Consider the following 10,378-nt stretch of genomic DNA (forward strand, 5'->3'; position numbering starts at 1 on the left):
CACACATAACAATATTAACCTTAAATGTAAATGGACTAAATGTCTCAATTAAAAGACACAGAATGGCAAGCTGGATAAAGAAGTGAGACCCATCAGTGTGCTGTATTCAAGAGACACATTACTTGAATACACATAAATACACATAAGCTCAAAATAAAGAGACGGGGAAAAATTTACCAAGCAAATGGAAAGCAGAAAACAGCAGAGGTTGCAATTCTAGTTTCTGACAAAACAGACTTTAAAACAACAAAGATCAAAAAAGACAAAGAAGGGAATTACATGATGGTAAAGTGTTCAATTCAACAAGAAGAGCTAACTATTCTAAATATATATGTACCCAATACAGGAGCACCCAGATTCATAAAACATGTTCTTAGAGACCTACAAAGAGACTTATACTCCCACATAATAATTGTGGGAGACTTTAACATCCCACTGTCAATATTAGCCAGGTCACTGAGATAGAAAATTAGCAAAGATGTTCAGGACTTGAACTCAGCTCTGGATCAAGTGGACCTGATAGATTTCTACAGAACTCTCCACCCAAAAACAATAGAATATACATTCTTCTTGACATCACATGTCACTCTAAAATTGATCACATAATTGGTAGTAAAACACCCCTCAGCAAATGCAAAAGAACTGAAATCATAACAGTCCTTCAGACCACAACACAATCAAATTAGAACTCAAGATTAAGAAATTCACTCAAAACCACAGAACTACATGGAAATTGAACAACCTGCTCCTAAATGATCCCTGTGTAAATAATGAAATTAAGGCCAAAATCAAGAAGTTATTTGAAACCAATGAGAACAAAGAGACAAGATATAAGAATCTCTGGGACACAGCTAAAGCAGTGTTAAGAGGGAAATTTATAGCACTAAATGCCCACATCAAAAAGGTAGAAAGATCTCAAATCGACATTCTAACACCACAACCAAAAGAACTAGAGAACTATGAGCAAAAAAATCCCAAATCTAGCAGAAGACAAGAAATAACCGAAATCAGAGTGGAACTGTAGGAAATAGAGACATGAAAAACCCTTCAAAAAAACAGCTAATCCAGGAGTTGTGTTTTGTTTTGTTTTGTTTTGTTTTTGAAAAAAATTAATAAAATAGACCACTAGCTAGACAAATAAAGAAGAAAAGAGAGAAGAATCAAATAGACACAATAGAAAGTGATAAAGGGGATATCACCAATGACTCCACAGAAATACAAGCATCAAGGAATACTATAAACACCTCTACGCAAATAGACTAGAAAATCTAGAGGAAATGGAAAAATTCTTGGACACATATATCCTTCCAAGACTGAAACAAGAAGTTGAATCCCTGAATAGACCAAAACAAGTTCTGAAACTGAGGCAGTAATAAATAGCCTGCCAACCAGTAAAAGCCCAGGACCAGATGGTATTTGCAGCTGAATTATACTAGAGGTTCAATGAGGTGCTGGTACCATTTATTCTGAAACTATTTCAAACAATTGAAAAGGAGGTACTCCTCCCTAACTCATTTTATGAGTTTATGAGACCAGCATAGTCCTGATACCAAAACCTGAAACTGAGGCAGTAATAAATAGCCTGCCAACCAGTAAAAGCCCAGGACCAGATGGTATTTGCAGCTGAATTATACTAGAGGTTCAATGAGGTGCTGGTACCATTTATTCTGAAACTATTTCAAACAATTGAAAAGGAGGTACTCCTCCCTAACTCATTTTATGAGTTTATGAGACCAGCATAGTCCTGATACCAAAACCTGGCAAAGATACAATAAAAAAAAAGAAAATTCAGGTCGATATCCCTGATGAACATCAATGCAAAATCCTCAATAAAATATTGTCAAACTAAATCCAGCAACACATCAAAAAGCTTATCCACCATGATCAAGTCGGCTTCATCCTCAGGATGCAAGGCTAGTTCAACATATACAAATTGATAAACATAATTCATCATATAAACAGAACCAAAGACAAAAACCACATGATTATCTCAATAGGTGCAGAAAAGACCTTCAATAAAATTCAACATCTCTTCATATTAAAAACTCTTAATAAACTAGGTATTGAAGGAACATACCTCTAAATAGTAAGAGCCATTTATGACAAATGCACACCTAGTGTCATACTGAATGGGCAAAAGCTAGAAGCATTCCCTTGAAAACTGGCACAAGACAAGGATGCCCTCTCTCACTACTCCTATTCAATATAGTATTGGAAGTTCTGGCCAAGGCATCCAGCAAGAGAAAGAAATAAAGGGTATTCAACTAGGAAGAGAGGAAGTCAACTGTCTCTGTTTGAAGATGACATGATCCTATATTTAGAAAACTCCATCATCTCAACCCAAAAGCTTATTAAACTGATAAGCAACTTCAGCAAAGTATCAGGATACAAAATCAATGTGCAAAAATTATAAGCATTCCTATACAACAATAATCAAGTAGACAGTCAAATCATGAATGACGTCCCATTCATGATTGCTACAAAAAGCTTAAAATACCTAGGAATACATCTAACAAGGAAAGTGACGGACTTCTTCAAGCACAACTACAAACCATTGCTTGAGGAAATCAGAGAGGACACAAACAAAAGGAAAAACATTCCAAGGGTATGGATAGGAAGAATCAATATTGTGAAAATGGCCATACTGCCCAAAGTAATTTATAGATTCAATGCTATTCCCATTAAACTACCATTGACATTCTTCACAGAATTAGAAAAAAACTACATTAAAATACATATGGAATCAAAAAAGAGCCTGTACAGCCAAGAAAATCCTAAGCAAAAAGAACAAAGCTGGAGGCATCATGCCACCAACTTCAAACTATACGACAAGTCTACAGTAACCAAAACAGCATGGTACCAGTACAGAAACAGACACATAGATCAATGGAACAGAATAACTCAGAAATAAGACTGTACATCCATAACCATCTGATCTTTGACAAACCTAACAAAAACAAGAAATGGGGAAAGGAGTCCCTATTTAATTAGTGGTGCTGGGAAAACTGGCAAGCCATATGCAGAAAATTGAAACTGGACCCCTTCCTTATACCTTATACATAAATTAACTCAAGATGGATTAAAGACTTAAATGTAAAACCCAAAACTATAATACCCTAGAAGATAATCTAGGCAATACCATTCAGGACATAGGCACAGGAAAAGCTTTCATAATGAAAACCTCAAAAGCAATTTGTAACAGAAGCAAAGATTGACAAATGGGATCTAATTAAACTAAAGAGCCTCTGCACAGCAAAAGAAACGATCATCAGAGTAAACAGACAACCTATAGAATGGAAGAAAAATGTTGCAATCTATCCATCTGACAAAGGACTAATATACAGAATCTACAAGGAACTTAAACAAATTTACAAGAAAAAAAACAACCCCATTAAAAAGTGGGCGAAGGACATGAATAGACACTTCTCAAAAGACAACAAACATGAAAAAAAGCTCAACATCACTGATTACTAGAGAAATGTCAGTATCACTGATCACTAGAGAAATAAAAATCAAACCCACTATGAGATAGTATCTCACACCAGGCAGAATGACTACTATTAAAAAGTCAAGAAACAAGAGATGCTGGTGAAGCTATGGAGACATAGGAACACTTTTACACTGTTGGTGGGAATATAAATTCGTTCAACCGTTGTGAAATATAGTGTGGCGATTCCTCAAAGAGTTAGAACCAGAAATAACATTTGACCCAGCAATCCCGTTACTGGGTATAGACACAAAGGAATATTAATTATAAAGATACATGCACACACACATTCATTGCAGCACTATTCACTATAGCAAAGACATGGAGTCAACTGAAATGCCCATCAATGATAGACTGGGTAAAGAAAATGTTGTACATATACACTGAGGAATACCATGCAGCCATAAAAAGGAACAAGATTATGTCCTTTGCAGAGACATGGATGGAGCTGGAAGCCATTATCCTCAGCAAACTGCTACAGAAACAGAAAACCAAACACTACATATTCTGACTTATAAGTGGGAGATGACAATGAGAACACATGGACCCAGGAAAGGGAACAACATACACTGGGGCTTGTCGTTGAGGGAGGGGTCATGGGGGGAGGGAGAACATCAGGAAAAATAGCTAATGCATGCTAGGCTTAATGCCTAGGTGATGTGTTGATAGGTGCAGAAAACCACCATGGCACATGTTTATCTATGTAACAAACCTACACATCCTGCACATGTATCCCAGAACTTAAACTTAAAAAAAAAGAAAAAGAGCATTTCCAAGAAATGCATTCCTTGGAACAAACGGTATATTGTTCAATATACTTGAAAAAGACTGAATTTCACTAAGTTATTTGAATTTCTTTTGTGTAGGGTTTCCAAGAGACCTGAGTACACAAATGTACACAATGCTGAGGGCTCAGATGGGTTTCTCTTAACTGACCACAGAAAAATTCATTTTTTAAGAATAGAATGTTATGCAGAACTGTGTTCTTCCAGGGAGCAATGTACCAAAAGTTCTTTTTACACAACGTTCATTCTTGGAGTCTCATATCTCACAGCTCTAAGCCACTTGCTGAGCCCAGCCTTGCTGGATTTCTCAGTGCGTAGTGGACTGTAGGAAAAGATATTTGTGCAGAAGGCTCAGCAAGACTTGCAGGGGCAGGTTGTGGCAGGGGGTGCTCTGTCCATTCTCTTTGGAAACATTACCTTAGAACACCTTCACTGCAAAGTTTAGCCATTTCATCATGAGCAAAAGCACCCCGTTTTTGGTAATTTCAAAGCCTTACAAAAATTAAAAGCAACTGCTTCCAATAAAATATGTGGGTCCCTGTCCTTGTTGGATGCAGACATGCACACTGGCATTCTCTCTCTTCAGGCACTAACAGGTCTCACCTCCACACTGCAGTGTCTAGGAACCAGCACCTCCAGTCAACTATTCTGCACAAATATCTTATCCTTAGGACCAAAGGAATCATTTGGAAACTTCTCATTTGAAGTCTTTTCCTTTTGAAATACTTTTGAACTTGTTCCATCTCCTTTTACCTTTCTTTTTGACAAACTGGCACTTTCTTAAACTTTTAGAGACATCCCCATTTTGGAGGTAAATTCTTGGGCAATTTTTAGGGCAATTTCTGCTTAAAGGGACATTGTGTGACATGTCCAATAAAGACCCATTGATTTTCATTGACTTTTTAATGGATTTAACTTGGTTTTAAAAAAAAATGATGGCAAGGAAATTAAAGGTAATGAGAGGGAAAATGGATGATTCCAGACTTTTTTCCACTTTAAAGATAGCCAAATTTAATATGCCCAAGTTTGATGAAATTATTTTATTGTTTTAACCATCATTTATGGGAAATTGAGTTTTCCTAGAGACTGCAAGGACCCATTGAAGAAATGCGGGACTTTTAACAGGTAAATTGGCAGAAGGTTAGGGACTGTTTCTCCTCTTCTGCAGTCACCACCCAAAGTACTTGCCTCTTCTCTGTTTTACCCATTGTGGTGGCTGTGGACCACACATTTCTTCAGGGGATTTGCTTGGGTTGGGCTACCCCAACATCTGTTTCCCCACTTTTTGCATGATGCCCATCTCCCTTTCAGGAATTTGCCCCTCTCCCACTGTGTATGGTCTTGAGTTGGCTGGAGGTCAAAATGCTGGGCTAGCTGTAAGTCAAGGTTTTCTGCCATTGCTTGATGGGGTGGGCTGGCTCTATGTTAAGGTTCCCTGCCATTGTCTAGTAGTGTAGGCTGGCTCCGTGTCAAGGTATCCTGCCATTGCTGGTGGAGTGAGCTGGCTACAAGTCAAGTTGTCCTGCTATTGCTTAGTCAGGTCGGCTGGCTGTAAGTCAGCTGTCCTGCCATTGCTTGGTGGGGTGGGCTGGCTATAAGTCAAGGTGCCCTGCTTTTGCTTAGTAGGATGGGCTGGCTATAGGTCAAGTGCCCTACCATTGCTTAGTGCACTGGGCTGGCTGGCAGTCAAGGTGCCCTGCCATTGCTTAGTGGGGTAGGCTGGCTGTCAGTCAAGGTGCCCTGCCATTGTTTGGTGGGGTCAGCTGTTTACCGGCTGTAAGTCAAGATGCCCTGACGTTGCTTCATTGCTTAGCGGGGGTGAAGGGGCACTGGAACTCAAGCTGGGGCAATCTCATGAGCTTTCTTTCCACCAACCCCCAGATATTCTAACTGCTAGCCAAGATGACACAAGATAGGGAAAAGAGTTAACCTGATTCCCACCAGGTACACTGAGTTGAGATGCCTGGTGCCAGCTCCTGCTACCTGGGCCCTAGCTCTACCCTTGATCTTGCCATTTCCCAAGCAGGGTTCTCATGCTCTCACTAGATCCTCTTCTGCTTAACCAGAGCTTGTGACCGGGGTAACCCTCACTGGCCCAAACTCATTTCAACAGGTCAAATGATTCCTTCTCACCTGAGAAGAGGCAGCTAGAAGTCCTCCCAGACATTGCAAGGCATCTAGTCTTCCTCCTCTGCAACAAGAGCCTGGCAGTGTCCCCTTCCCCCTGAAGGATGGCCAGGCCAGCACCTAGCACAGGAGGCACAGAGCTCCTCCATGGTGGCCCTGTGTAATGGAGGGGATGGCATAGATCCACAGTGAAGTATGTACCCTCTGGACGGAGGCTGCCCAGTTTGAATCCCACCTCTGCTCCTCACCACTGTATGACTTGGACAAGTCACCAAGTTACCTCACCCCCATGTGCCTCCATTTCCTCATCTGCCAAACGCAGCTAATGCCATTGTTTTTATCTCAAAGGCTTGTTTTAAGGATTAATGAGTTCACATGTGTAAAGCACATAGAACAGCGCTTGACCCAAATATTCATTTACTAAGTTTTAGCTATTCTACTCTCCCTCTTATTACTGTTGTTAAAAAAATAAATAAATAACATTCTTGCCAATTTAGTTTAGAGATGTAACTAGTTTTCATTAGTGAGTCATGTGTCAGGCAGCATTCCATCTAAAGCTTTGGAAAGAAGATCCTGTAAGCTGAGAAAAGGAGATGGCCTTTATGGCTGAAAAAAGGAATAAAAAGTAGATAGGGCATTACAAGTTACTTTACTTATAAGGTCAAAATGGAGGGACCTTCTGTATCATGCTGGTTCAGACAAATGGGGCTTCTTCCAACTGCTGCTGGGAATCTCCTGTTTTTTGGAAAACTGGTCCATATGAGTCAGTTTGATTACATGGCACTTAGCCTGGGCAAATCCATTCTGGTCTGCTTGGTCTGTTGCGCCTAAAACGGAGCTCATTCTAAACAATGACCCCCATCATTGTTATACAACATTATCATGATTTCTACTGTCCTCTTCAGCCTGTGAATGTGCCCTGGTTCAGGCTGTGGTCGCAGACGTTACAGATGCTGGTTTGCCAGCACATCAAGAGCTGATCCTTCTCACAATGGCAACCCTACATATGCCAAGTTTTTACAGCTGAAGTATAAGCTCCAAATGCCAATTTTTAACTTACAGTAACTCATCTCTGTCATTTTATGGTCAAGAACACAGACTCTGGCATCAAATCCACCCTAGATTCAAATCCCAGTGATGCCACCTGTACACTGTGGATTGTTAATCCCCTCTCTCAATCCTACCTCATAGGATTGGCGTGGGGATTAACAGAAGATAATATGCACAGAGGGCTTCATGGGGAGCCTGGTGCCTAATAAGTGTTCAATAAATGGCAGCAAAATGTCCTGTAATTATCATGGCGATTGAAAAGATTGCCCCTGCATGGTAGGCATAAGAAGCCAACTTGTATTCAGTGCATTTGTTTGATTTTAGAATGAGAAGTAACTCATGCTGAGCACAGGATGCTCAAAGTCCCTATGATTCCTGCATTATCTCCCTGCAGGCAGACTATGTGGATGCCACAAATAATCAGCAGATAGTCTGGGGAGCCTGGAATAGACACAGGAAGAGGTAGGGGTGTTCAGTGTTTAATGTCACTTGGTTAGGAAGATGCATCAGCCTCACCTGATGGGTTTTGCCACTCTGGCCAGATTGCCTCCACGGCTAAAGCTCTCTCCACTCCTCAGAGAGGTTCCAAATGAAACTTCCAGTATTTGCCAGTGGGATTTATACACAGCTTCCTGAGCACAGCAAACTTTCTTTGAATGGCACAACCTCCTCTTGAAGTTGTTAATAAATTCACCCAGGTCCCAGCCAGCCTTTTGTCTCCCTCCCTAGCTGGCTCTGCCTCTCTCATCTGGGGAATTCTGTGTTGATCTATTTCTTAAAGCCCTGTTGAAGCCAGTGTTTCTAAGTTCTGCAGGAGAAGGAGGCATCTCAATTCAGCCTTCCAATATAGTTCATAAGTGAACACTTAGTCCAGGGAAACTTGATCTCTTCTGTCCTAAAGTTGCATGTGCAATTGAACTCAATTTTTTAAAATTATATCATGTCTCTGCATAGAGGAAAAGCACCAGCTCCCATTACAGGATGTCCCATTATGCAGTAGGCACACACAATGTCACCATGCTAAGCTTTCAACATAGTGTATCTTGTGCAATCCTGAAAGGAAACCCCTGTGGAATACCACTCCACAATGAAAAGGAGTAAACTATTGATGCATGAGAAAACCTGGTTGGATTTCAAGGGAATTACCTTGAGTGAAAAACACCAATCTCAATGGGTTACATAGTACATAATTCTATTTATATAACTTTCTTAAAATGGCAGAATTTTAGAGATGGGAAGCAGATCCATGGTTGCCAGAGTTTGAGGAGGAAAGCTCATGGTGTGACTATGGCAAAGTGGCACGAGGGGCCTTGTGATGGATCTGCTCTTTCTGGACTGAAGTGATGCTTACGAGAATCTACACGTGGCGTAAAATTACAGGGAACCACACACCCACATGTAGGGAAGAAAAAGTACCTTTTCCTCACCCATTGCAAGGGTCTTGACTCACAACCCTGTAACAAAAGGCAGATGACCAGGAGAAAGCATAACACATTTATTTTTATAAAGGTGAAGGTGATACAGGCCTCCAGAAATGAATATTCAAAGACCCAGGGAAAACTGTGCATTTTTATGCTAAGTCTGATGAAAATTTTAATTTGTGGAGAAGTAGAATGGAACCAAATGAGTATGATCTAATGGTAACAATCTGGGGGGATCTTCAGCAAGGCCGGTTTGTTCAGATTCTTTTCTGTGTTTCTGCAAAACATTCCTCCCCCACCCCCTGCCCCAGGTATGAGGAAGGACAGTGAGGATCTTCAGGGGAGAAGGGAAGAGGTAAGAGTGACTTTTCTAGGTGTCATTGCTTGTTTTGGGTAAGAAGGATTCTAGTTTCTAAAACCTGCTTCAGGGAAGAAAGAGGGGCAGAAGACAGGAGAATGGAGCAAAGTCAGAGGCCTTATTGCTTCTGAGGTTCTCCTGTCTCTTGTGGCTCAAAAATACGCATGAGTATGACATGCCAAGGTACCATACTCTATCATGTTCTGAGCCCAAACACATACACAGACACACACACACACATACATGCACACATACATATATACACACACACACATACACACACACACATATAAATGGATCTGTCTTAGTTAGGACTGCTATAACAAAGTATTATAGACTGGGTGGCTTAAAAACAGACATTTTTTTCTCCCCGTTTTGGAGGCTAGAAATTCACGATCAAGATGCCAGCACAGCCTGGTTCTGGTGAGGACCCTTTCCAGGCTGCAAACTGCCACTGACATGGAGAAAAGAGGGCAAGAGAGCTCTCTGGGGTCCCTTTCATAAGGGCACTAATCCCATTCATGAAGGCCCCACCCTCATGTCCTAATCACCTTCCACGTCTCCTAAGATGATCACCTTTGGGGTTAGGATTTCAATGCAGGAATTTTGAGGGGACACATTCAGTCTATATCAGGGTGCACATTAAATTGGTGCCATATCAATGAAGTTGGTTGAGTGTGTCAATGCCAACATCCTTGTCTTGATATTGTACTCTAGTTTTGCAAGATTGGGGAAAGCTGAACGAAGGGTATGCAAGATTTATCCACATTATTTCTTAGAGCTGTGCAAGAATCTACCTTGTCACTGGGGAGTAGCAGGACACAATGGCGTCTGTGAGCTGGGGAGCATCAGTTTGGATCCCTACACCACTCCCTATTGTCTCTGCAACCTTGGGCCTGTTACTCAACCTTCCAGAGCCTCAGAGCCTCCAATACACAAGGAAGGTCATGGTAATGCCAATCCCAGATGGCACCTTTTTAAAAATAATAACAATAATTTGTTTAAGTTAACCAGAGTCAGTTTTTGTTGCTTAGAACAAAAACAATCTTTGCTTTTTGTTGCTTAGAACAAAAACTAACACAAATGATGTTATTTTATAATAGGAAATCAAGTGACTAAGATATATATTTTGTCATCTTGTTGATGATAT

The sequence above is a fragment of the Colobus angolensis genome, unplaced genomic scaffold (genome assembly GCF_000951035.1).
Source record: "Colobus angolensis palliatus isolate OR3802 unplaced genomic scaffold, Cang.pa_1.0 Scaffold136, whole genome shotgun sequence".
In the NCBI taxonomy this organism is placed as follows: domain Eukaryota; kingdom Metazoa; phylum Chordata; class Mammalia; order Primates; family Cercopithecidae; genus Colobus; species Colobus angolensis.